Source organism: Neopelma chrysocephalum, unplaced genomic scaffold (assembly GCF_003984885.1).
Source record: "Neopelma chrysocephalum unplaced genomic scaffold, ASM398488v2 Primary Assembly neopelma1_80b, whole genome shotgun sequence".
NCBI classification, from domain to species: domain Eukaryota; kingdom Metazoa; phylum Chordata; class Aves; order Passeriformes; family Pipridae; genus Neopelma; species Neopelma chrysocephalum.
The window spans coordinates 11,479,560-11,507,452 of NW_020897742.1; the positions used below are offsets into that span (position 1 = coordinate 11,479,560).

The following is a 27,893-nucleotide window of genomic DNA, read 5'->3' on the forward strand; positions in this document are numbered from 1 at the left end:
TATGATGTATCTGTGAGTCTGCAAGAAACACATGTCACCCAGCTCAGCAAGGAATAAAAGCTTTTTCCTTCACACAACTCAAAGCCTGAGGACAGGAAAGACCATCTTCCACTACCGCTCCAGTGACACATCAGGCTGCAGAGCCAGAGCACAGAAGACATGCCTCAGAGGGTAAGTGATTCAGCAGGGCATGTGTGGCGGTGACTGAGTGCTTCAATGAGGTGTGAAAAACTAGTGAGAACTAGTTCCCAAATGAAGCCCACATTTCAGCAGGATTGCTTCACCAAGCATCGGATGCTTATGTACAGTTCAGAAACGTGGGTTAGGCAAACTGTATGCAGTCAGGAATTAATTTCCACATAGGCAGGTGTTTTCAATGAAAAGCAATATTAGGCAAAGTCTGAAAAGTATGCCTATTCTGCTGTTATAGCATAAGATGAGGAAATCAAGTATGAAGAGAAGATAAAAAAGTAAAAAACTGGTTGACAGTTGGGAAAAGTTTCTTGGAAGAAGTGGAAACAGGAAAAAGGAATGAGTGTCAAGACCAGGCAGAAGTACTACTGTTAACAGTTTTTAACATGGCGTATTCTATCTTGAACTGTGATGGAAGCATGGTAACTTTTGTGATAGATACCCATATAGTGTTGGTCATACTTGTAATGGACCATTCATTGTCCACTTCTTACAGCATTCAGTTTGGAAAGCCTCTCCCATGTCCTCAGAGAGTTCTTAGTCACAGAGCATCATGCATATGCTCTGGACTGGGCAGTGAACCAGATGCAAATCTGCATCCTGTTGCTCAGCCAGTCCCAGAACCCAGCATGACTATTTGTGGAGTGTGGCCTTTTGCATCTTACAGTTCAGCAGCCTTCCACTTTTTCTCCAGCAGGTGCTCATCCAGTGCTCACACATAGATCTACATGAAATGACCGAGTTGATCCCACAAATGGAAGCCTCCAGAACTTCAGATGCGATTTCTCATGGTTGCTGACACAACCACTGTAAAGCTCCTGGGTTATCAGGTTTGTCTGCTCCTGTAGCTAAAGCTACTCAAGCAGATGGCTTTGTCTCGCCCTTTCTCAGCCTTGCAAGTTCCTGCTACATGGAAACAGTTTGTGAAACAAGCACCTGGGGCATGGGGACACTGCCAGAACAGCCTTGCTGGGGGTGCTTTTCGGGGAAAGGTTTCATCCTGCTCACAAACTATGCAAGATCATTTTACACAGCTGTTCTGGATTCTTGAACCAAGAGCTGATGCAGGGAATGAGGAATGTAGAGGAATCCACCCTGCATCTGCCATGCCTTCCTATCTGTGACCAGTTCCTATAAGCCATGCCACATCATCCATTCCTCGGCTTTGCCAGCAGAGACCCAACTGTCTTCAACCATTGAGGACTATGCAGTTCAGAGACAAGAATCAATGAGGAGACGTGTTCTGGTGGACCTCAGGCATACAAAGAGAAAAAACTGCAAAGGAGTGTGAAGATCAAGGGACAGTTGACTTCAGAAACCATGAGCTGGTGGAGTTCAGGATTCTGAGAGGAGGGAGAAAGGCAAAAAGCAGGATCACAACCCTGGTCTCCAAGAGAGCAGAGTTTGGGCTGTTCAGAGAGTTATTTAGAAGATTTGTATGGGATACAGTCCTCGAAGGACTTGAAAGTTTTCTTTTTAAAGGTCATCTTTTCTGAGCCCAAGGATGGTCCATCCTCATAAACAGGTAAGGTGGCTGCACGACTGCCACTCCTTTCTAAACTCAAACATAAAAAGGGAGCAAACAGGAGGTAGAAGCTGGGACAGGTAACCCAGGAGAAATACAGGTACCCTGCCTGAACATGCAGGGATAAGCTTAGGAAAGGTAGAGCCCAACTAGAGTTAAATCTGGTGTGGAACATGCTGGGCAACAAGTTCTTTGACAGGTATATCAGCAACAGAAGGAAGACTGGGAAAAATGGGTGCCTGCTGCTGGATGGGGCAGGGGACCTCGTGACAAAGGACAAGGTAGTCAATGGGCAGAGAGACTGAATGCCTTCTTCAGTTTGATCTTCACTGGTCTTGTCCTTCATCAATCCCAGGGCCCTGAGACCAGTGGAAAAGACTGGAACAAAAAAGACTGCCTTGCTGGAGGAGGAGGATCACTTAGGGAACCTGTAAACACATTGGGTGAACACAAGTTGGATGCACCCATCGGTACTGAGGGAGCTGACCAATGTCACTGGAAGGCTACTTCCCATTATCTTTCAAAAGTCATGGCAACTGGCTAAGGTTCATGAGGACTGGTAGAGAGCAAGTGCCACTGTCTTCGAGGAGGGTGAGAGAGGATATGGAGAACTTCAGCCCAGGCAGTCTCATCTCAATCACAGGGAAGGTGACGGAGCATATAATCCCGAAAAACCTTTCTAAACACAAGAAGGACCAGAAAGTAGCTGGGAGTAGTCAGCCAGGATTTGCAAAGGGGAAAAAATGCTTGACCTGATAGCATTCTACAATGAAACTGGGGAACGGTGGATATTTATCTTGACTTTAGCAGGGCTTTTCACACTGCATCTCATAACATCATTAATGACCTAGGTGTTGGGACAGAGGGAAGGCTCAGCAAGACTGCAGATGATATAAGGTTGGAATGAGTGGCTGATACACCAGAGAGTCATGTGGCCATTCTGAGAGACATGACCAGACCAGGCTGAAGAAAGGGGCTGGCAGGAGTCTTATGCAGTTCACTAAGGGAAAGTACAAAATCTTTCACTTGGGCAGGAAAAGCCCCATGCACCAATAGCCTCTGGGAGCCAACCAGCTGAGAAGCAGATCTGCAGAGAAGGACAGTAGGGGACCCTGGTGGACAATGAATGACCTGAGAATGACCAGTGAGTAACTGTAGCAAATAAGGTCAAGAACCTCCTAAGCTGCATTAAAAGTGGCCAGCAGATCAAAGGATGTGACCCTGCCCTCTGCTCCACTTAAAATTGTGCATAAACAACCAACTTAGGTGTAAAGAATTGGGGGGGTCAGACCGGAGACCTCCAAAACTCATCTATTTTGTCATTCTAGAATAACAGAATGAGTAAGAAAGCACACTTTTTAGTCTGTCCACATGGAGTGGAAGAAATCGGCATTCCAGTTTGCATGGCAGCATCTATCCTATCAGCTCATCCATTGATTTTAACATAAAGCTCAGAAGAACGTGCTTGGCCCATAGTTTTCAGTGAAATGACACAGTCACAGCTCTCTCAGGCCTTTTCACTGCTGTAATGGAAATGACACCACTGAAGTGGATGTGACTATAAAATAACTAATTATGTGCTGCTTTACAGAGAGGAAAAGAAAGCAGTTTTTTCAGAACTAACGTCAAAGAAAAATGTGATGATAAGTTTGAAAATACTTCTGGAAAGAAATATGATTGAAGAGAATGCCAAAGCATGGCTAAAAATGCTTAATTAGATATGTTCTGTCCCATTTTGTGGTATTTATTACCTTTCTCATCCAGTGTATTAATATAGAGTCTGAAGGTCAGACTTCAAAGTCTTGCTTTAGGTTCTTTCATTGCTCAAAATGGCCTGGCCTCAATACCCTCTGCCAAATTCCTTCCTTCAGAGGGTCTATCAAACATTTATGAAATTTATATTTGGCCTGTGATTTTTCTTTTCTAAAGCTGAGGGACATATGAAACTCATCCTATTTTAATTAGTACTTTAAATTGGTCATTATCATATCTGAAATATCTGAATGAGATTCTTGTAGCTGGCACGTCATCTCAGAGGGTAGTGTGTTCAGATGCTTTACATAACATGGTTACAATGCAAGAGGGAGCTCTATAATTTTCCCCAAACTTGTGCAATGCAGAAGGATGCATACTGGATGAGAATTCCGTGGGGAGGCCCAGTGCAAACAAGTGCCTGTCATGTCCATGCATTTCAAGGACATTTTTGTTTCTTCACTAAATATAGAGGGCATCAACAAAAGAGGCTGAGGCTTGGACTCATGCCTCACATCAGAGGCTGAGACAAACCTTCACTGCCTTCTTCTGCAGTCACTGGGGAAAGAGTAGCAGTGTTTCCCCAAGCCTCTACATGAGACATAGCACATTGCAAAAGTGACTTCATCTTGCCAGTGAAGAAACCCTGAAGGAAACGGGCCTGACAGCCTTGTCATGTTCTGCCTGCGTACATACATGTGGTTTTCCTCCACTACTTTTGGTCTTTTCATGGTGTTTAGTCTTTCTTACCTTCCTGCTTTGGATAGAGAAGTAACAATCAGTGCCAGCCTCTACTGAGGGTCAGATTGCTTTTCAAAGCCCTTGTAAAACCACCAGGCAGTAAGCAAGCCACATCAACTATGCTGCCTTCCCACCATACCCTGTGATATCTTTTGGGGGAGCTTATCCCAGCACTCTTATTTTTACCTATGTTGGATTCCCAGCTATGCTGCCAAAAAGGGTTGAAAATGAACAGGGAGAGTTTTGGTGCAGACAAGCTTCCACAACTTGGCTCCTGCTTGCTCATTTGAGTAAACAAACAGTGTGTGATCCCCTAATGATCTTAGTATATTCTGCAAAGAACAAGTATTTTTTACTGAAGTTTATTTATCTCATGTTTATTTCTCTCCAATATGAAATGTTGCTGTATGCTGCATGCAGAGGAGAGTAAATAATCTGCCCAGCACGGTCCCCTGCAGCCCTCTGACAAAAGGAAATGTGAGCAGAGGTGCACCTTGACCAGCAGGAGTTTTTAACTGTGTTTGCAGAAGCTCAGGTTGCAGCCTGTGTAAGAGCTTTTCTTGTGTAGTAGATCAAGCATCAGTGACTGCTGTTCACTGGTGCATGTGGAATTAATGAGAGTGACAGGTTAAAAAAAAACAAAACAAAACAACAGAAAGAGAAAACACATGGGGCAGAGCAAGGAACAAGGGCTGGTTGATGGTACCACTCAGCTGCAAACATCAGAGCAGGGGAGAGGAGGGAGAGCTACTCATCCCAGTTAATCCAGCCTGCTGCAGATTCAAAGGGCCTTTGCTTTCCTTTAACTCCAGTTCCCAGAACAGTGAAACAAGGAAGAAAAACAAATAGAAGGGACTTGGAAGTGGGCAAGGCAAATGAAATACAGTTACGGCAGAGTGAGCAAGGAGAGGAAACTGCAAAACATGTTTTCATGCAAAACTGGTGGTTAGATTTCCAACTCGAACAAGCAATTACCTATTTCTTCCAAAACGAGTTTAGTAGCATTCATGTTAGGAGTGGTATCACCTTCAGTTTTCTCCACACTAATGTTACTTGTATTAGAACACACAAAACTTGGCGACAACTAATATTTCAAACCTGAATCCAGCCAAGCACCTAAACACAGCCTTAAATTGAGGCACAAGGTTAGTCCCACCAAAGTCAACAAGCTATTGATTCAATTAAATTTTAACAGGTATTTGAATGCTTTGCTAGACTGAGATCTCCCAGATGCTTTTACTTGCTAATTTCTCAAAGTGCTGAACAAATGATACACCCAATCCTCCTCCTAGGCAAAGTCTGCCTGCCAGCTGTGCTCTGGCTTGGGAGGCTCCACGCACACACATCCATTGGCACACATCATTGCTGCAGCGGGCTCTCTCCTGGGACTACCTGTGTAGGACACTGCCCTCTCAACTCCTGTTCAGCCCAACTGAAGTGAGCCAGGGTGGGTCTGAAGGGTCCAAATACAGACTGGGCCTTGCTAAGCTAGCTTGCTTTGACTGATGAAGGTCAAAGAGACTGTGCTGAGCTGAAATGTTTATGAGGGCAGTAACATCTGTCTTGGCAATGATGCTGGAGATGGCAGCTTCTCCATCCCATGCACCTGAGCCCCACATTAGCTACCAGAATGGTAAAACACTAATTTTTTTTCCATCTAATAATCAAGGGAATAAAATACAGATCATTCTTTTCCTTGGGGAGAGAATACATTTACTTGACTTCATATTCACTTCATATCACAAATTGTCAATGACTCCTAAGGGAGAGTTGATGCAAGTGTCTCTTCTGCAGGTTTAAACGCATGGCAGTGTCTCCGTTGTCAGAAGTCTCCTCTTCAGAGTTGAGCCATGAAGTAGACAGTCCGAAATATTTAACGCTCACCTGTACTTGAAAAAACAAACAATTTCCAATCACAGGAAGATTATTGTAGGAGTGTACAAAAAGTGTAAGTTCCATTCATTCACAAGGCTGCCTGTATAAAATAAAGAAGGTTGTACAATTCCCTTAAGCTATACATGTCCTGGGCTTCAAAGCATGTGCAGGAAACACACCTACATAAATACATGGATTTCTGAAGCTTCAGATTAAAAATGTAATACACTTATTGACTTAATGTATTGTGCTCAGTCTAGTAAATCTATACCATGCTACGCAATTAAAAATGTCAAGTTGCTAGGGGAAACTCAGACAATCCATCTCAAAGAAATACCCACATCATGACTCAGCATTGGCTTTGGGCTTAGCCAAAGCAGGGAAGAAGATTGCTGAAAGGTAAATCCACCATAGGTTAGCAGTGTATATACCACAGCTTTGAAAATTCCTTAAATATGTGCCGAATTCTAGATGCTTTAGTCAGGACAAATGAAATAAATCTTAGAGTAGATGCCCTAATTGCTTGTCTCCAGTGACTGCTCACGGAACTGGGCCTTGGCAGTCTGGACAAATTTCCAGCCCCACCACGGCACTCAGGTACCATGAGTTGCACTGCCTACCCATGTCTTGTAGTGGGCAGAAAAAAAAAAAGGCTGTTAGGGGAGCGAGGATGGGGTAAGCTGTTTTTTGTAACTTTTTCAAGAAAGCAATCAAACTGAAAAAATTCCTCAATGCATTGTGATTTACTCTAAAACTGTTGAGAAAATCTACATTGTTTCTGTCTTTGGCTATTAAACTTGATTAATATGGCCAAACAGATGCAAATGTAGCAGTAAAGTGTTTTAAAAGTACTGTTCTCCTTCTCTCTGTTATTTTCCAAATTACTTTCTTCCTTTCTGACTGTATTACATTAGATTGTATTTCAAAGACCACTAATCAGGCTAAGTGCCCACAGCTTGTTTGGGGAGCTGCAGTTTAGGGGAAGCATGCAGTGCACAGCCCCATTTGAGATGAGATGGGGCATTCCAGGTGTAAGCTTCCCTGCAACTTCTCAATGGAAGAAATACAGGCACTTTTTGAAATGCTGATTGCTGTGCACTTGCACAAGGCTTTCTAGAAGGGAAAAAAAGTAATCTTGAAACTGCTATTCATCTTTCTCACCTGTTAATTCTCAAATCAGACATTACAGGGATTAAGAATGGGATTGAAGAAAGCGCAATGGGAGTAAGGATCTACCTTCGCCCATCAAGCCCACGATCTCTAACCTCACTGTAGCTGACTGCTGCTGAGCCATCATTCATTCACAATGTCTCCAGTTTCCTGCACCAGCAGGTGCCAGTCCAAGATCAAAAGAAATCAAAGCAAGAACAGTTTTTCTGCACTTACTGTGAACATGGAGAGGTATCAGTGTTGTAAAGAAGTGTGAATAAAGATGGCTTCTTTCCCTTTTTTCCTGTGACTCAAGGTATTTAAGAGAAATACACACAGAAAGAAGAATAACCTTCAGCCAGACTCAGCCCTTTGCTTGCAGAAACAAATGCAACAAGGGGTAGCTTGGTGTTTTCCTATCCAAGGCACTGTCAAGACCTGTTTGGACTGTCTTGTCCTATTGAAATAGCTGTGTACACTGCAGAGCAAAATAATATTAATCTTCAGCACTACCAGAGTGCTTAACATTTTACCAGGGCTTCACTAATATAAACTGAACTGCAGTCATAACACTGATATGTGAAGTAGTGAGCTGACAGCAATGTAAGATAGCAAGCACTGTTTTCCCCCTCCTACAGATTGATAACAGTCTCACTCAGAAATGACAGTGTCAAAACAAGTATCCATGGTCATAAATCCGGACAGCAGTCTGAATGTAGTGTACTGATGCTTTTTTTTTTTTTTAAAGTCCCTTAGGAAAAACAGCAGAAACGTCACTTTCTGTGGGTAAAATGACCTTGCAAAACGGAAGCCTGGCAGGTGCAGAGGAATATGCAGAGGAACAAATCAGCCACAAACGAAACAGAATTAAAAGGCAGGGAGGACAATAAGGCTAGATTTATACTGAAAGGTTTGGTCCTCCGAAGATACATGGACGCGGTGACCTCTGTGCACTGGGGCTGGGCTCTGCAAAGCATCATGCAGCTCCTCTGGGGCTTTACCTGACAGCCTAACTGCTCAGATGCAGGTTAGACAAACTGTACCCATTCTGACAAAGACCGAGTCATCTGGTGAGGGCAAATACCCCTCTGGAGGGTATTATTTTGGAAAAAAATTATAAAATACATTCTTCATCTCTCTCTCAATCAATTCACACCCATAGAATAAGCAGGGTTCACAACAGTAATATTTGTTAGTTAAGTACATTAGAAAAATGTCTCCATATTAAAGCTACAAAGTAAAATCTGTAAAACTGTCTCAGGTGAGATGTTTCTGTTTTCATGATATAATCCACAGTAGTAATGCTGATGAATAATCTGTTAGAAAATATACAAACAGAGTTTAAATTTTGTGAATTATTACTGATTAAAATGGCTATTTGATCATGGTCTTAAAATTGAATGTTTATTAAAAACTTCTTCTTTTCTTTACTTTAAGGGTCTAAAATTTTTAAAGCTTTGCTATAAGACCATTTGACTAAGCTGGCTCCCTGCCAAGTCTCCAAACCTTACCACTAAGATATCTCCAGTAGTTCTGAGGAAAGCACTGGATGCAGAACAAGACGGATGTTAACAGTATTGGAGCGCAGAGTTAAAATTGTTCTCCTCGTTTCTATAATACTGAATTCTGCTGCAAGAACAGTGTAGCTTTTTGTTGCCAAGCATAAGACAAGGCATTCTGTTCAGTAAACAGGCTGCCTATCAAACACAAAAAGCAGAAGGATAACATCTGCATTTTGCTAGGATCAGGGTTTAATCTGACACCACTAAGAATGTCTAACTAAGCCTTTTTTAATTTGTTTGTTTGCACTGCAAATGGAATATTCTTGTGTCAACTCAATTAAGCTCTCTATAAGTAAATGCAGGATTGAACAAGCAGTCATCAGGGTCTGCTAGACTTTAAACCCTGTGCCAGGCTCCTCATGAAAGTAATCCCCAGTTCCTTAAGAGTTTCCAGCCTGTTTTCTCTCATAGCAGGGCTGGACTGATAGGAAGTGAACAAGCTACAGATTTTTATCTCAATTACTGAGCTGCTACACCAGTATGCAAGGGAATAGCCTTTGCTAAAATCAAACAGTCACGACAATTAAGTTTGTCAATTTACCTCCTTGGAAAAAAAAAATGCTGTTACCAAACCTCTTTCTCTAAGTCACAAGGCTGCACTCTGTAAATAAGGCCATCATCTAGTCAATGGGTTTGCCTTTCCTGTTGAGATATTACTGTGTTGCTGCTGTGAAAGCATGGGAAACCAGGTAATTTTTTACCTAAGTTTACTCTTGGCTAGTTAAGACCCTCTCATGTAAAGCCACTTCACTCGACTTGCTGAAGCATGCAATTGCTCCCTGGCAAGTTTTGTGAAGGAAATAGTGTTATCTGATAACATGAGCTATATCATAACATTTAATGGTATGCTTAATAAGCTTATCCTCAAATAATTATATGAAAATCTCAGCGCATTGAAATAACAAATATTAGCTTTGTCAGACATTTCTGCTGTGGAGGAAGGCTCAAAAATGAGTACCCAAAAACTCACAAACCATGAAATAAATAAAAATAATTTAAACTAGTTTGTGCTTTAAAAAAAAACAATAAAACATGAGATCCAAATTTCCATAATAATCTCCTATTTTTATGTCTGTGTTCTTTTATTTTTAAAGAAACTTCTCAAAAGACATTGGGGCTATGCCTAAAAACATTAAACTCTTTTTTCTGTTTATTGCAAACTAGTAAGTGTGTCACACACATTTTACACTACTATTGCTACTGTTTGTAAAGCAGCAAGATGTTGTACTTTGGACAAATATTCTACAAAATGTTTAAAGTTTCATTTTCATTTACATTCTTATACTTAAAAAATCAGTTTCATTTCAGGATTTGTTTAGACTTTGTTCTCAAAATATTCATGGGCACTTTAATTTCTGCCCAAATTCCTTTATTATCCTGCAAAGGCCTTTTGCAGTTTAAGACTATTTCCACTTTTCAGAAAGATTTATTCTTGCTATGCGCGGTACTTTGTTTCTGTGGACACAGGAGTGTCTTTCTAAAGCTGTGTCTTTTTACAGGGAAGCTGGATGAGGGGAGAGTGACCATAGGAGAGGCAGTAGGGACACACCTGGGCTGAGTACAGTTTTTTTGGCAGCTGTTTGCTCCTGTTCCCTTTTACCAGTTCACCTGATAGAGATTCTGCCTTCAGTTTCAAGTCATTTATCAACATAGAGAAATATGACTGCAGAAATTACCTACCTCTTACCTGAAATGATTGCAACCCTTTTCCTCTGCACTACATTTTTCTCCAGTCCTTACCTGACTTGGTTGTGCAAATTTTAACATGTTTTCCCTTTGTTTCTCCAGCCCTCTCCTGCAGCACTTTTCACACATTTAACGTCATCCAGCAGTAGCTGTCATCACACTTCAACAGGCCCGTTATGAGACTTGATTTACTGTTTCCAAACTGGCTTCTCTGTGACTCACGTTATAGCCTTAGGAACTCTCATTTTCTGGTACCTGGGATACACAGGAAATGAGGAGGAAATGTTTCAGTCGGTGTTAAACTGCTGATTAGTAACTTAGCAGATTATTTGCACCTAACAAGTCTAAAATATGTATTGACAGCTGTCTTCTACAACTGATACCTTGAGAAAAATACTTCTCAGGGCTGCTTTGAGAACTACCTATATTTAGAAGAACTCTAAAGGTAAAAACAGTTACTAAATTCATTCTGTATGGGCATCGTAACAAGAAGTTTTGTTTTCTTACAGCCACTCCACCTCCAACAGCAGGTGACAACAGAAGAACATGAGGGATCAAAAGCCATATCTCCAGGTTGAAAATAAGACTAATGAAAAATGTCATATGATTGTCTGGAGAGGACCTTTCACTCTCTCATAAAATCCTGTAAAATTTGAACATAAATAACATGACATAAACATCACTGACCTGAGATAGAAAGACACACTACTGATGCTAATCTGTTTGAAGGACTTCCTGTTCTTTACATCATTTTTCTTTTGGTCTTACTAAAGACACATATTCTAGGCAGGTCTCAATTACCTTTAATGGGTGTCTCAGGTGATGTTAGAGGCAATCTTGTAAGAAGTACCTGGAGAATTTAAGAGACAAGTCAGATTTAATAATAAACCATAGTATATTTGCAGATCAGTGAAGTATCTGTGCTGAAAACCTGCTGTGGTTTGTAGTGGAAATTCAAGCAAAAATGCTGTTATCTCCTGCTCAGCTGTGCATATGCTGTCCCTGCAGCAGGCCAATATACCTACTGAGCTCTTTGAAAGCAAAGGATTTGCCATCCCTGAAAATGACCGACTGTCCAAGTAAATTTGTTCAAGCAATTATCAGGACCAGCTTGAAATAACATGAAAAAAAAAGCCTCTTCCACAGAATTTCTTCCTCTTAAGATCTGCAGGCAGCCTCTCATGGTATCCCTTTGGACACCTCCTGACTCTTTCCTCCATAGATTCTTTCCAAGAGGTTTTCTTTTGCTACACTCACTTCTCCAACTCAGAACAGTCACCTGGGCAAAACAGGAGGATTTCCTTCTGTTGTTCAGGACTTCTGGTTTGCCTAGCATCCAAAAACATGGAGGTGCTTACTGGAGAGGAAGGTTACTCTTCAGCAGCCATTCCAAATTGGAAGTGCGTGGGGGTTGATTTTAGTATGTGGATTTCAGAGATGATCTATGTTTCTGCTGTAAGCTGCTCAGGATGTCTAACTTACTAACTGCAGAATCAGTGCACACACAGGAGGTTTGATACTCCCAGATATATTAATCCCATTATGTCATCATGGCTTGGCTTCGCGAACGAAGATTTGGGAAGGGCTCTACCCACGTTTGTCACGAGCATGCTGGTGGCTAAAAAGGCCAATACCAGATAGACACGTCTGGTTGCAAAAGGCACAGCAGAAAGACTCAGATGGTGTATTCTGCAAGACTCGATTCTTTCTGCATTGTCTTTTCTCCTCAAGAGTGATCCTGCGTGCTTTCTCAAAGGAAGCAGCAGCGTTATAGATGGTGTGTCTCCAGGTCTCCTGATTGGAGGCCAGAGTAGACCAGTTATGTTGATCAATATGGCCATTATGTACATACTGCACTGAAGACTGCAAAGGTATTTCTGTCATCTATCCTAGTGGGACCTGAAGTGACCTTCCCAAGGGTCAGTGCCTAAAACTTAATTAAATTTTCACTACTTTTCTAACAAGCCATATGAAACCAGAAGCCAAACCCTAACAGAACTCAAATTCAAGCCTCAATGAGACATCTAACTCCTTCTTCAAGTGCATATTTTTTCATAGCAAGTAACTAGTAGGGCAATAAGTGTGGTTTCTTCCCTGTCATACACCCACCTCCACTGCACAGTTTCTTTCATGTTGCCACACTGGAAGAAAAGTGAGGGGAGCTCTTTTATTTTCAGGAATAGTCCTCTGAGATACAAAATAGTTTTTCTTGCTTGTATTATCAGAAATTACACAGTTCACAAAAGTCAGCAATGACATTTTTTCCAGCAGGTTGCCAATTGTTTCTAATTTGCAAAGCATTTAAAACTATGTCAACTACAGAACCCATTTAAAATTTTTACTCTCAAACCCTGTCACTCTTACAGATTTTAGGGGGAAATACCTGACAGGCTCAGCATTAAAAACTGACGTTGCCACATACCACTTTATTCATATTGTGCCCTTGCAAAGGATGCCAAGGGCTAGAATATCAAGAACTGACTATCCTGGCTCCATCCTCGTCACACCATCCCTTCAGATGCTTATATACATTGATAAGATCCTCTCTCAGTCTTTTCTTCTTAAGGCTGAATAGGCCCAGCTCCCTCAGTCTTTTGTCATAACACAGATGCTCTAGTCCACTAATCATGTTTGTTGCCCTCCTCTGGACTTGCTCCAGAAACTCCATGCCTCTCTTGTACTGGGAAGCCCAGAACAGGACACAGCACTCCAGATGTGGCCTCACTAGGGCTAAGTAGAGGGGCAGGATCACCTCCCTCGACCTGCTGGCAATGCTCTTCCTAATGCACCCCAGGATACCTTTGTCCTTCTTGGCTACAAGGGCACACTGCTGGCCCTCAGGTCCTTCTCCACAGAGCTGCTCTCTGGCAAGTCAGCCCCCAGCCTGTACTGGTGCATGAGGTTATTCTTCCCCAGGTGCAGAACCCTGCATTTGCTTTTGTTGATTTCCTCATCCTCATTTCACAGAGACAAGGCTAAAGTTGCCCTGACACTGTGGCACCCCTCCTGCTCTGCAGTCCAGCGTAACTGACCCAGGTGGCCAGGCTGGCCAAAATGCCAGCGAAAGAGGAGCATCACAGGGATGCACAGGAACCAGGTGGGTACCACATTTGATCTATCCCTGTCAGAAGGCGTATTTCCAACCTGGCCCCACAGTCTCTCCATGTGGGCAACTGGACAAATTAAAAAAGAGGTTTTATGCTGATATTCTCCCCACATAGCTTCACGAGGTGGTCTGACACATGATCTTCAGCTAGTAAAACAAACCTTGTTAACCACAGTGAGGCCTCTGCAAAAACAAGCAGCAGACAAATGCCCTGGATTCTGGAGAGATAATTAAATCTCATGCCCTGTAAGCTCTTATTAGAATCACTTTTGATGTACACTGTGAAACATTCACCTGGCTTTGATCCCTACCTCTGTCTGCTGTTTGTGGCTGAAGAACAAGTGACTGTTATTCTGGACTAAAAAAAAAAGCTTTGTTCCCGACCAGATGTCTCATTCACTGCATATGTCATCCCTGCAGGTGCTATCACAGAGTCAAGAAACAGCAAGTTTTGGTGCAATTTTCAAATAACAGTGAGATGTCAAGATATTACTTAGATAAAATAATAAACAGTTTATCTGCTTCAGTCATAACAAATTTTGAGTTTGGGTTTGTTTTTTTTCCCCGAACAGTGAGTTATATTGTGCTTTCTCTTCCATCACTATAACTAAGAATAACTCCACTAACTTCAGAAGAAGGTTTCATATCTATGCTTTAAAGAGTGAAATTTTAAACTAGCACATGGATATGTTGCATATTTGAGGGACTTGCCTGGTTTAATGCTTTAATTCTTCAGGACTGTCTTTAGATTTTCCTGCCTCTGATGCATTGAAAGCAAATCTATGCTTTCAGTGAGTAATTTATGAATCTCATTTTTTGGGGGAAAGATTTTTACTTTGGGTTTCCACATGAACATTATATCACCTAGATGTAAACACAGAAAGTGTCCTTCCATATTTAATCCAACTGCTACATCACATAACACACCAACTGATTTCTCCTTTTCACCCATCACAAAAGAACTGTAACATCAATTCTTGCTTTTATAATACCTATTTTGGATATCTGTTGATCTTTTTGCAGTGACAGCTCACTGTCATTTCAAATATGGGTCCTCCTTAAATGTCACTTTTGAGCGATCCATTTGTGTTTCCACTCAAATGGGTTACATTTAGATTTTAAGATATGAAAAGAGATTGTCCCAGTGGCTCCCAACCACATACTTCTACGTAAACCTTTGTTTCATCTTAAGCCGTGTGACTGTTATAAAAGGGTTATAAAAAAATTATGGTCAAGATCTACAAAACTACCTAAAGAAGAACCTACATAGAACCAGGATTTTCATCACCATAGAGACATATCCCCCAAAACTGCCTTATCCCACAAGGACTATGAAAATTTTTGATGTGCCATTTAGTTATACTTTAACATGTGCAAAGTGCTGAATCTGTCTTGGAAGGAAATCACTGTTCCTCATCCATGGGTGGCCAAATCCACCAGCCAAGCTTCCCACTGACAGATGGAAATTCTGCACACTGCATCACTACCACATCTAATATGCTTTGCTTGTGGGTACTTGGGGACATCTTGGGGCAATTTCAGCCAGAAGCCCAGAGACAAACTCATCAACCCTGCACAAACCAATACCAGAGCTAGACCCACCAATGAGTGAGGAGAAAGACATACGGGCTGCCACTCTGCACTGTACAAAACTTTGCTTATGGATATGACCATAGCATAAATGACAGTGCCCTTTTATAACTGTGTTGCTGGCCCAGTGTTAAACGGAAATCAATATCTATTTTTAAAAAGTTGCATATTCAGAAGAACCATAACAGAAAAAAAAATAATCAAGCAGAGATCTCCAAACCCTGTCACCCCCAAAACTGTAAAATGTCAGAATTTATTATTATTCTCTCTGAAGAGTTCTCCTCTTGACACACAAGTGCAAACTGTTAGTAATGGGTAATAAATTCTGGTCACAAACAGCTTTTATGGCTTTTGCTTTGCTTTGTAATCTGTTTCCACAATACATAAGTGGAAGAAGCAGATAAACCACTTTTTTTAGAAACCATAAATGTAAGTAATTTGTCTTCTTTCCTTAAGCATTTAGAAACCAACCTGCCTCTCATTTTGCTTCTGCGAGTGCTTCTGTTCAAATTTTTTTTTGAGCTCTCTTTGCTTTATCTTTGGTTACCAGTTTCAGGGAGCACATGGTGTTTGAAATTTTAAACCAAGACAAATTCCCTATGTAATGTCCAGTGCACAAATTCACAAATGAAAAATGTGTCCACAGCCCAACCTTAGAAAGAGGATTTTTTTCTTTCTTTTGAAATGTTTAGGGAGTATTTTGCTTCACACATTAAAATAAGCAAAAATGTTGAAGTTTGAGTACAAACATATGATTTTCAAGGAGTTCACTTTTCTGAAATATGTATGTGGAACTGGAGTGTGCTCTCAGCTAACATGGAGCAGGTTCTGATTCCTCTGTTTCTCTTCCATGGAAAATAAGGACATGTTCAGCCAAGCAGAGCTGTCAATAACTTTAAGTTTTAACCTAAACCTCATGAAAGAGTGGCTGTATAGAACAGTGAAGAGTACACATAAGCAGGCTGCCCCTAAGCTATATTCCAGGGGATGACAGTAATACAGCCATTAGAGACACTGAGGATGAAAATATTTGAAGTCCAAAATCCACGGGTGGCTTGCACTCTACTTGCTAGTCCATATCACATTTTTACAGGTATCCTCACTTGTGCTAGTAAGATAAATTTCAGACCATCACTTTCATTTTCTTATATAGTAACCATGTAAGATTAAGTCACATACTGAAGTTTGCTGAATTAACACATCTGCATAAGTAACTTTATGTGTACCCTCTGGATTATCTAATTGAGTGTCTGTCTGTTTTTGCTATAGGTTGAGATTTTTATTTGAAAATCCTGTTTTTGAAATCATTGGGAAAATTTCTGCAGATAGACACAGTTTCAGAAATTACCTTAATGGCCTTAAGCTGAAGGAGGGAAGGTTTAGATTTGATATTAGGAAGAAATTATTTGTGGTAAGAGTGATCAGGCATTGGAACAGGATGCCCAGAGACAATGTGGACTCCCCATCCTTGGAGGTGTTCAGGGTTGGATGAGGTTCTGTGCAACCTCATCTAGTAGAATGTGTCACTGCCGATAGCAGGGGCATTGGAATTGCATGATCTTTAAGGTCCCTTCCAACTCAGGCCATTCTGTGATTCTGTGAGTCTATGACTACTATCTAGAGCAACATAGCAAAATATTTGAGTTACCTTTAAGTACTGTAAAGGAAACTTTTTATTCTCCAGCACGAATTAACATGGTATATAGTTCAAGAAATAAATACATTCAGTTCCGGGACTTCTAGTCATTCCCCATAATGAAGATGGTCTGCACAGTCCATCAATCAACCTATTTCTTATTTCCAGAATTCCTTTTAAAGTACTACTTGCTCAAGAATTGATGAAAGACTCCTTACAACGGATAACAGACTTATAGCTTGGAGATAAGATGTTTGCTTGCCATTTTCTTCAGACATTTAGGTACTTTGTTTTTCCTGTTCTTCAGCTAAAAATACCAAGACACAGGATGGATGGGCAAGAATGAAATTTCATGCAGAAATGTGAGGAGTGTTTCATAGAAAGCAAAACACCCTATCAATAATCCAGGATTCTCATCTCTTCCAGAAGAAAACCTAATTAATTCATATTTTAATTAGCAATCCTAAATCAACATTATATATCCCAAATCATTGTACTCAAAATTCAAGCTGTAGGTCTGCGGGTCACATTTATCCTTTATACATTAATATACAGTTATAATCAAAGGGAGATCAAGGGAATCAGTACAGATTAGAACTTGCTAGGGCACATCTTCAGGTATTATATTTACTTGTACAACAGTTATATGACTTGCCATGTGTAATTAACTACAGGGTTAGTACTTCAAAACTGGAGCTGTAGTCATATATGCTTCAGAAACTCACAGAGCTGTGTGCGTAAATGGCTAATAGGTGCAACTGCCGTGACATGAGCATGATCCTGGTCTTTACTGACTGGTAACTACCCAAACAAGTCGTCCAGACAAAAGATGAAATCCTAACAGTACTGTGGCAAATGCCAAAACTGACATCAGGACAGCCAGTATTTTGTTTGGAACATTGTATTTACGTTCTTAAATGAGAATGTATTTAATTTTCTTTTTTAAGATATCGTTTGCAGCACAAAGGTTGTGTTAACACATAATGCCCCATCCATAGTAACCTTCCTGTGGTTACTTCTTCCAGTAAATATCTTTGAGGCAAAGGCAAAAGTTGAAAACAAACCTTTGTTTGTGATGACTGTACTAGAACAAGAATCAACAGAACACAGGGAATTCAAGGTAGGGAAATGCTGGAAAAAAACCAGACAAAAAATAATGTACCTGACTAGTCAAATATGTTCTATTCTGCTGAAAGCCAACCTAGTTTTCTCATTAAATCACTCAGTTAGATAGAAAATATTGTCTCTCCCTATGAACAACCTTGACATCCTCATAGCCTCCAAGGCTACTGCTAGAGACTGGTAATACACATATATTGGCCTATTACTCAAAGGTTTACTTGGAGAAGATGGGAGAGTGAATCAAAGAAGGGAAATAAAACTTTTCACATAATACCTTCATCATGTATATTTTAAAGGGGTCCATTCCCAAGTTATTAATTGTTTGGGACATTTTGGACATTAAAATTAAACTACAGATTGTCAAACTCTCTTGAATTTTCAGTATGTACACAGTGTGATCTTTGAGTTAAAGTCTCTATACTATATGTTTCTAACTAGCTGTTACACCCCACCACATTAAAACAGCCATCAGCAACTTGTCAGAAAGCATTTTTTCTTGCTACATGACACATATCTAGTTAAGCCTATTTCCGCATTGTGTAAACAGACTTATAAATAAAATTATTGTGGAATGTGATATTTCAACTTCATTTATATATTTAGTATATTTAGAATCATAGAATGCTTTGTGTTGGAAGGAAATGTAAAGGTCATATAGTTTCAAGCCCACTACCATGGGCAGGGACACCTTTCACTAGACTGGATTGCTCAGAGCTCCATCCAACCTGGCCTTGAACACCTCCAGGGATGGGGAGTCCACAGCCTCTCTGGGAATCCTGTTCCAGTGTCTTACCACTCTTGTTGTAAATAATTTCTTCCTAATATCTAATCTAAACCTTTCCTCTTTGAGTTTGAAGCCATACTCCCTTGTCCTATCACAACATGCCCTTGTAAATAGTCTCTCTCCATCTTTCTTGTAGGCTCCCTTCAGATACTGGAAGGTCACAGTTAGGTCACTCCAAAGCCTTTTCTTCTCCAGGCTGAACAACCCCAATTCCCCCAGCCTTTCTGCATAGGAGAGGTGCTCCATCCTTCTAGTCAAATTGGTGGCCTCCTCAGGACTCACTCCAGCAGGTTGATGCCCTTCTTGTGCTGGGGACTCCAGAGCTGGATGCAGCACTCCAGGTGAGGTCTCACCAGAGCAGAGCAGAGGGGCAGAATCTCCCCCTTGACCTGCTGACCACGCTGCTTTCGATGCAGTCCAGGACACATTTGGCTTTCTAGGCTGTAAGTGCACATTGTCTGGTCATGTCCACCCTCTCATCCATCAGCATCCCCAAGTCCTCCTCAGCAAAGCTGCTATTGATCTGTTTATCCCCCAGCCTGTATTGATACTGGTGGTTGCCTCAGCCCAGGTGCAGCACCCTGTACTTGGTTTTGTTAAATCTCATGAGATTCCCAAGGACCCACTTCTCAAACTTCTCCAGGTCCCTCTGGATGGCATCCCATCCTTCAGGTGTGTCAACTGCAGCACTCAGCTGGTGTCGTCCGCTAAATTTTGGATATTCTTGTCAGTTGGATAAACAACTAAAATATCAAGCGCCAAGAATATGTAAACTGCATAAATTAAAGTTGATATTATTGTCTTAAGAACAATTTAAGGTAAGAACAAACATCATCTGTCAGTCAGTACCGAACAGTGCAAGAGGCTAATTCCTCTCCTTGTCAGCTTTGGAAAAGGAAATAGATACCACAAAATGGAAATGGCCATTCTTTTTCCTCTCCCATTAGATGTGCAGTTTCTTATTACTTCGTTTATCTCAGATAAGGTCAGTAAAGGGCATATATTTCTTTTCACTCGGTCTCTAGGTAACTGAGAAAAGCTGTACACTTGACACTGGACTTAAGCTATTTCAACTGCAAGCAAAGACATTTTGTGCCATCTAAAATCTGTAGTATTTCCTGTTGTGGTGGGGAAAGTGATAACAGATCTGGAGGGAAAAAAGTGGAATGATTTTCTGTAACAAGCTGTTCCAGTTTCAGTCAAGACAGGGTTAATTTTTTGCAGCAGTCGGGAGAGGGTGTGGCTGGAAAGGGGGACCATGAGAAGGTAGAGCAGAACCTTTATGGTGCTGGTTTTCTTGTTCACATCCATGGTGACCACACAACATACAGTCTAAGCACAGAAGTGAAGTCAAGACCAATAGAGGGGGATGGAGACCACAAAGATCCCAAAGCACAACCAATACTCTTTTTGGGAACTGTCCATCGTAAGACTGCACATGCCCTGTAATGTTGCATCAAACACAACGAATTACCTCCCTGCAGAGGGGTCTAGGCATTCCCAGACTAACTTGAACATATAACACCCAACAAACTCTTTGGTGCGTGGGCCCTCACCCCTAATGGATCAATAATATGACCATCACTGATCACAGACATCGAAATTGCAAAAATCAAATTTAATTGTCAGATCCACAGGTGGTGATATCGTTTCTTCCTGCTATCTACTCTTACCCTTTCCTTCTCTTCCTTTCTTTTTCTTATGTATTTTCTTCATTATATTTTATACTTCTAGAGGAAAGAACCAAAATGGCCACATGCCTCCTTTCTGCTGCAATTAAATTGTTTCAAAATAAATCTGCCTCATGCATACACTGGTGATTTAGTGTCATTTCACTCTAATTCACCCCAAGAGATTTATTGACAGGAACCTCAGTTACCCTGCCTGTAACAGGCGGGTTGTAACATCATGGCACTCTTTTGTCAGATGTAGCCGAAATTGCTAAAAGTGTTTATATGCTTGGAAGAGAAACAAGTTATACTGTACTCTTTACACAGACACCACCAATGCTTGAATAGAATTTATTTCGCCTGGTTTTTGCTATCTAATCGGTCATCTGTCTCTTCTAGTCACCAGAAAGAGAAAGCCTTACTGTGAGATGATAAATGCTCATCCTTCGCCTACACTAGACAAGAGGAGAACACAATTTTCTGCAGATCCTTATTCTTCCTTGATGACTTTAAGTGATGCCTGCTCTTCCACTCTGTATATTTCTTTGCACTGACAGCAAAGGGAGCTTAACAATGAGTTGAGATGAGGATGGCTGCAGCATGTGAAGTTTCATCTTTCCATGTGAGCCCTGTCCTCTGTGCCTCACACCAAAGCTGTGAGTCAGCTCCCTAATTTGTACACAGTGTAAAGTCAAGCTGTAGGGTTTTGTCTTTTCAGCCTCATTTTTCTGCTGATATTCTTGATTATCAAAAGGATTCATGAACAGGCTTTAGCTAAGTTTAGACTCCTTGAAAGCAGTTCATTAGCTGTGCTCATCCCTTCCTCTGAATTCCCAAAGGATGAAGAAAATCTCTCTGCTAAATTTCAAAGGTATTAAAGATAATCCAGTCAGCCTAAGAGCCATTTTTGTTTCCAAAGAATTAAACAATTCCTTATCACTTTTGTTGCTATGTAATGTATGGCAAAGCTGCAGACTGACTGATTGCAAAGATGTCTCAGCAGGGGTACACTTTTGCCAGAGCTATTGCTTTACCTGGCATACCTTACCTGTAGTACACAAAGCATGGCCTGCTGCTCTTTAAAAGGATGCAGACTTTCTGCAGAGCCTTTGGAAGAAAGAGCATCAACCAGTTCAGGCTCAGCACATGCTTAGTGTTGTCTGACCCCTCCTCTCAGCCATATACCCTAATCACCAATGACCTGTCCAAGCCAGCTCCCAACACTTCTTCAGGGCTGTGGGATGGCCACATAATCTTATCAAATCTAGAGTTCATCTTCTTAGATGAAAATTACCCACTGTGGTAGCAAATCCCTGCGCTTCTGACTACCCACCTGCATGTGCTGATACTGCTTTGTCAGTCCCATCCTGTGCTGGAGCCATTTCAAAAAGGTCATTATGTCTATTTGCTTACTGAAGATTGCTGTCATATCTTTTCTGGCACAAAACAAGCATTTGGAGCATACTCCAATTACGAAGCAGCAATCAGTCTTTAGAAAATTCCACTGCTAATATTTCTGTATGCCTATTTTAAGTTGCAGTACCCATATACAGCCGGTAAAATGAAATGGCCTGATTTTCAGAGATGCTCAGCTCTTCCACATAAGTGCCTTTGCAAGACAGATGATTTACAAGGCTGTGCTGTTAAGCTTGTTAGCTGCTGGCTCTGAAGTTTCGAAGGCTGATCTAAACTGACAGAAATAGGAGTTTTGCAGAGAGACCATCTTAGAGGAGAAATATGAGTACACACTGAATCTATAGAGAGAGGGATTGTTACCTGGCCCTGACTATCAGCCAGGGTGTGCAGTCTTATAGGTTGTTTCCACCAGAAACAATTGACAAAGGGATTGATTAAATAATTTGACAAAGAAGTCACATTTCTTTATATGCAATCCCATTTATTCACAACAGCAATGGCAGAAATGCAAGGATTCGTGTTTCCTTCAAAACACTGATTTACCACAGAAACTAGTAGAACCTGCAGCCCTCTTTGCAGTAGCCCATCTCCCTGCAGCTGGAGAGAAGGAACTGCTCTTCTCCCTCCATTGAGACTATATCTGCTTTGGAGCTCCAAATCTGGAATCAAATAGTGCAACGAAGTTTCTTTCTCCTTAGCACCAAACCCCTTGTTTTGCTTGCCCAAAAGCCCAAAGTGTCTCTTTTCTTTTTTTTTTTTTCTAATATCATACCACATACACCTTCTTGTCTTTTCTCTTTTCTTGCTAGTTTCCCTACTTCTTTCTCACACGATCGAATATGCCTGAGCATGTACCTATTTCCTGGAGGACGATTGCTGCTGCTGTTATCTCTCAAGATATAGTTACTTGTTAGCTGAGATGAGCAGTAAGTGTTCTAGCCTCGCTTGTATGTCCATAGAAATTATAAGAAGGGATCTCACAGGCTTTACTGTGCCCTGGATGAAGACCTCTAACCAGATTCTTCCTTTGTGTGAGATGTCCTCCTTCCCACAGATTTCTAGAAAAAATTCTGAATATTCACTGATAGATGCAAAATTGATTCAGGACCCAAAGTCAGTGGAAAGAAAAAATTGCAATGAGGCAAGAAATAGGGAAAAAAATCATTCCAACATCCCAGTTTGCACCCACTCTCTAAAACAGAGGGAAAGGTGGCAAAAGTTGTGGTTTGAGTGGGGCATTTATTTCTTTTTAATGACTTGGTGCAGAGGCTGATGTTCACTTTTTCATAAGGAAAATTCAGCAAAATCACAAGTGGATGAGTAACTATTCAGCACTGTACTTCAAAATTTAAATTATTCCAGTGAGTAGAGAAAATATAATTTATTCTTCTCATGAGAGAGAAAATGAGCAAAAGACAGACAGCAAGGTCTGTTCTTTTAATTCATTAATCTAGCAATCTATATTCCACATTTTTGCAAATCAAATTTATCCTGCATAGTAAATGTAGCCTGGCAAGACTTCACTTGAGTATATGTGATTTTACTTATGTCTTTTCAGAAATTCTTGACCACTACACGTTCTTTGCAAACATCAAAGCAGAGATCATTGTAGCTGTCTTTTTTCTTTTGCCAGGCTGGAACTGAAATATCCCATAAGTACATGCTGTGAAATAAAGATGCTGATTTGAGAGATCTTAAGATCCTGTAGTCACTGGAAATCAGGGAGCTCACACAGAATCTGTATTGCAGATCTCTCCCAAACCTCAGGTTTGGGTATATAATAATTGCAAATTCATACCCATTCCCTATTAATTTGATCTTTTTTATGTTTTTTTTTTCTCCTTCAAGCCCTTTTACAAACTGTGCTATCAATCAATTACTAATGTTACCAGACTTGCTACATTTCTGTATTTTCTAGTAATGCAAAAGTAATTGTTAAATGCATCCCTTAAGGGTACATATCAAAAAGATCTTTCATACAACTTCTTTAGGCAGCTTTCATTTTGCAAAAACAAAGTTACTTTTTAAACCCCCCAAAATTATTGCAGAGTTATTAAAATTGATTCAATTACCTTCCACACTGAGAGAGTCCAGGAAATTGTGATTTCTGGGCCCATTTTCAGAAGCAGGCAAAGACAAGAATTTTATATTTCAACCAAGCACAAATCTAATGGTCTTCTCATTTCTAGAGCCCTCCATGCCTGATGTGACTTTGGAGTCTTGTCATCATGCAGGATGTGAGTAACTACATGCTTAGTGTAGTATTGTTTATAAGCTACATATACCCACATTTCTTGCAAGTGCGTTGGTGGCTAAAAAGGTCAATACCAGATAGACACGTCTGGTTGCAAAAGGCACAGCAGAAAGATTCCTTAGGTGGTATATTCTGCAAGACATGATTCTTTCTGCATTGTCTTTTCTCCTCAAGAGTGATCCTGCGTGCGTTCTCAAAAGAAGCAGCAGCGTTATAAGATAGTGTGTTTCCAGACCTCCTGATTGGAGGCCAGAGTTGACCAGTGATGATGATCAATATGGCCACGGCTGAGATGTTGTTTCAGGGAGTCCTTGTATCTTCTCTTCGGGGCTCCTGTCTTGCAGCAGCCAGTGGCAAGTTCATCATAAAGCAAGATGTTAGGGAGGTGGTGGTCCTTCATCCTGGAGACATGTCCTGCCCAACGCAGCTGCGTTCTCAGTAACATGACCTCAATACTTGTGATTGCTGCTTGTTCTAGAACAGATGTATTGGTCACATAATCTGACCAGTGGATGTTTAGGATTGTGCGGAGGCAGCGTTGATGGAAGCGTTTTAGGAGTCACAGGTGGTGGGGGTAAATGACCCATGATTCGGATCCATATAAAAAGAGTAGACAGCACAATGGCTCTGTAAACACTGATCTTTGTACTTTTCTTCAAGGGTTTATTTTGTCAGACTCTTTTACGGAGTTTTCCAAAAGCACTATATGCCTTTGCTAACCTGTTGTCTATCTCTCCATCAATCTTACCGTCCAAGGAGATGAGGCTGCCTAGGTAATTAAACTGCTGGACTGATTTGAGCTCTGATTCACCAATGCTGATATGGGGATGATGGAAGACTTCCTGAGGTGCAGGTTGATAGAGAACTTCTGTCTTCTTTAAGCTGACTTCCAGCCCAAAGAGCTCAGCAACCTCAGCAAAGCAGGATGTTAAACACTGCAGAGCTGCTTCTGTGTGGGCAAAAAGGGTGGCGTCATCAGCATAAAGCAGTTCACGGACAAGAAGATTTAAGGTCTTAGTATGGACCTTAGGTTGAATAGGCTTCCATCAGTACAATATCGCCTGGCTGCAAGGGACAGGGGCCTGCCTCCGCCTGCTGTTTGAGGAAAACTATTCATTTAAATGGTATTTCTTACATGAATAAGCTTCTGGGTTGAGCAATCTGTTGTGCAAAATGCACCCTCTTCCTCTTCACTAAAAAGAGAACACTGACTTTGAGTCACAGGGTCATAATATTCATGATACAAAACACTAATGTTACAAAGAAGAACTTGTGCACAACAATTTTCGAAATATAAAGCATCTTATTATAGGTACCATCGACATTTAGCTTACAGGGTTTCTTTCCTGTTTAGATTAGGTATCTGTATCTGTTGTTTGATTTGTCAGAGAAGATCATTCTAACTGGGATGTAAAAGCTTCCCACCATTGGTTCACATAACATTTGTGCTTCTCATTTGCAAACCCTGGGATCATTATTTATAGGCAGAGGAACTTTGGAATATCACACAAGAATGAGAGAATTCTTCATCTGTTCATAATTTATTCTAGTCCTGCTGCTAGTTTTGGCAGTTCAACCATTAGACACAGTCAGACAATAAAGCTCACAGCATGATACCTATCTGTAGATTGCTCTGTTTTTGAAATCTAGGCAGCAATATTCTTTTGTTAAGTAGAGACAAAATTCCGTGTACCATGCAAACGTGTTTTTAGATCAGCTATGTACATTATCTGCTGCTGAAACAAATATAAGCCATATTTAACCAATGACAGAATCTGGCATTTTATCTCAAAATAGTTTATGCACACTCAGCTTCAGGACCATGTTTGGATATGAGATAATAACCGAAACAAAATCCACTTTTAAATGATTAAGTGTATAATAATCCTTACTTATTTTATCCTTGCAGTCATAGTTACACTCCCAGGTCCAAATGAACATTAGCTATGTCAACCTACATGCTAACTAAAGCTGACAGAGTTATCAGTCAGTAATCAGTCAGTTATCAGTCAGCCAGTTGTTGTGTCTGCGTGGAGGCAAACCTGCACTATTGTCCTATTGATCAGTCTGCTTTTTCAGTTCCTTTTCTGGCAAAGAATTTATAGAGAAATTTTGAAAGGTAGTTTGACCAACTCTAGGAAAACCAGGGAATTCTTATCTTACACCTCTAAAAAAGAACATGCCATGGTTCTGGTCTTGGTCCTGGACAATTTTTCAAGGGATGGTGTGTAGTGTATAGGCAGCTTTCCCAGTTCCCTGGTTTTGATATAACCCCCTTGTTTCCCTTTTTGCAAAAGTTAGATGACTTCTGGCACTGTCCAGCCTGACAGATACAAGAAGATGCTCTAATGTGTGATTCACCCCAGTGAACTGAGGGATGGCAAGAGATGCACAACTCTATTACAAGCACTAGTAACATAAGACCTTGCAGTTGGATGCTGTCCATTACAATTGAAAGCTACAGAGCCTTTTTGCTGCCAAATGCAGAAATGCAACTTCTCTTATTTTTCACACACACTTTAAAATTCTTTAGAAATGCAGAGTGCACAGGGAGGCTTACAAAATGCAATAAAGTTTCACACACAATCTTTCTCAGGGGAAATAGCTAACGTTTATGTTGAGACTTCAACTAAGCAAGGCTAACCCTACTGTGATGAACTTAAATGGCAATGAGAAAGATTTAGGTTAGGCATTAGGATAATTTTTTTAATGGCAAGAATAGCGAAGCTCTGCAGGGATTGCCCAAGGACATTGTTGAATATCCATCCCCAGAAATCTTTGAAAAAGAGAAAAACTGGAGTTGTAGGTGAATCTGTCTTGGGGTAGTCAGCTGAACTACATGAAAACTTAAGGTCAACTCCAGCTTTGTTTTTGTATGTTACCCTGTTCCATAACTTACTATGAGAAATATCAGCAGAAAAAGCCCCCTCAGCCTCATGGAAGTGTGTGCTTTGGATCTGACACACTTTTCCTGACAGTGCTGTATGCAGTGTCAGGAAACCCACTGCAGCAGTGGTTGAGATGACCCAAGCAACCTTTGCAGCCATTGCAGGAGTTACAAACCATGTCAGCCAGGGTGCATTGCCCCTACTGGTGAGTCATCACCCTGATAAGCCTGAGGCGCAAGCCACAGGGACAGAAAAAATTAGTTTAAAACAGAACAATAATGTGAGACTCTCCCTTTTCTCAGTATCCAAAGGGAAAAAAAGGTTGCCAAGAGATTTTGTAAGAAAGTCACTGGCATGATGGTATCAAACACACTCTTATTCTGCACTTTCTGCACAGCTAGAATGCAAGACAGCTCTAGACTCTGGCTTTTTCTATCAGTTTCTTGCAGGTTTCCATCCAATGTAGATTAAAAAATTGAAGAGGAACAGTAGGGTGGGAAACATCTATTAGGGCTGAAGAGCAGCAATGACATTTTTCAGAGAAAGTGTGAGAAATGCTACACAGGATGCCAGTAATGAGCAGAAAGCCTGCGCTATCCTGTAATTTCTTCAAAGTAGTGCCCAGAAAGTGCTTATTGCATAACTTTTCTGTTACAATTAAATATAATCATCATGATAGCAAGGAAGTCTTTAATTTTAACACCATTAGATAAAGTGTAGGTGACAAGTGGTCACTGTCATGTAGAGAGTATTTAGTCTTCTTTATAAATTGAAACACTATGTATAATTCCTACTGATGGTGTATTTATATCCTGAACAGATGGATTTCCTTGTCATCCTGACTGGTCATCTCAGCAAGAAGGCCAAGATTTGAAAGAACCCAGAAGAATTAAACTGCAGGAAAAATGAGTATCACTGGGGGAGGTTTGTAATTTCCCTTCAAAG

General features: G+C 40.8%; 1 long non-coding RNA gene across 1 annotated transcript; it reads left to right on the plus strand.

Moving 5' to 3' along the window:
* LOC113970929 lies at positions 1-27,893 on the plus strand. The gene is made up of 3 exons (XR_003535388.1): positions 1-171; positions 13,450-13,579; positions 27,769-27,893. It is a non-coding gene; the product is annotated as an uncharacterized LOC113970929 (long non-coding RNA).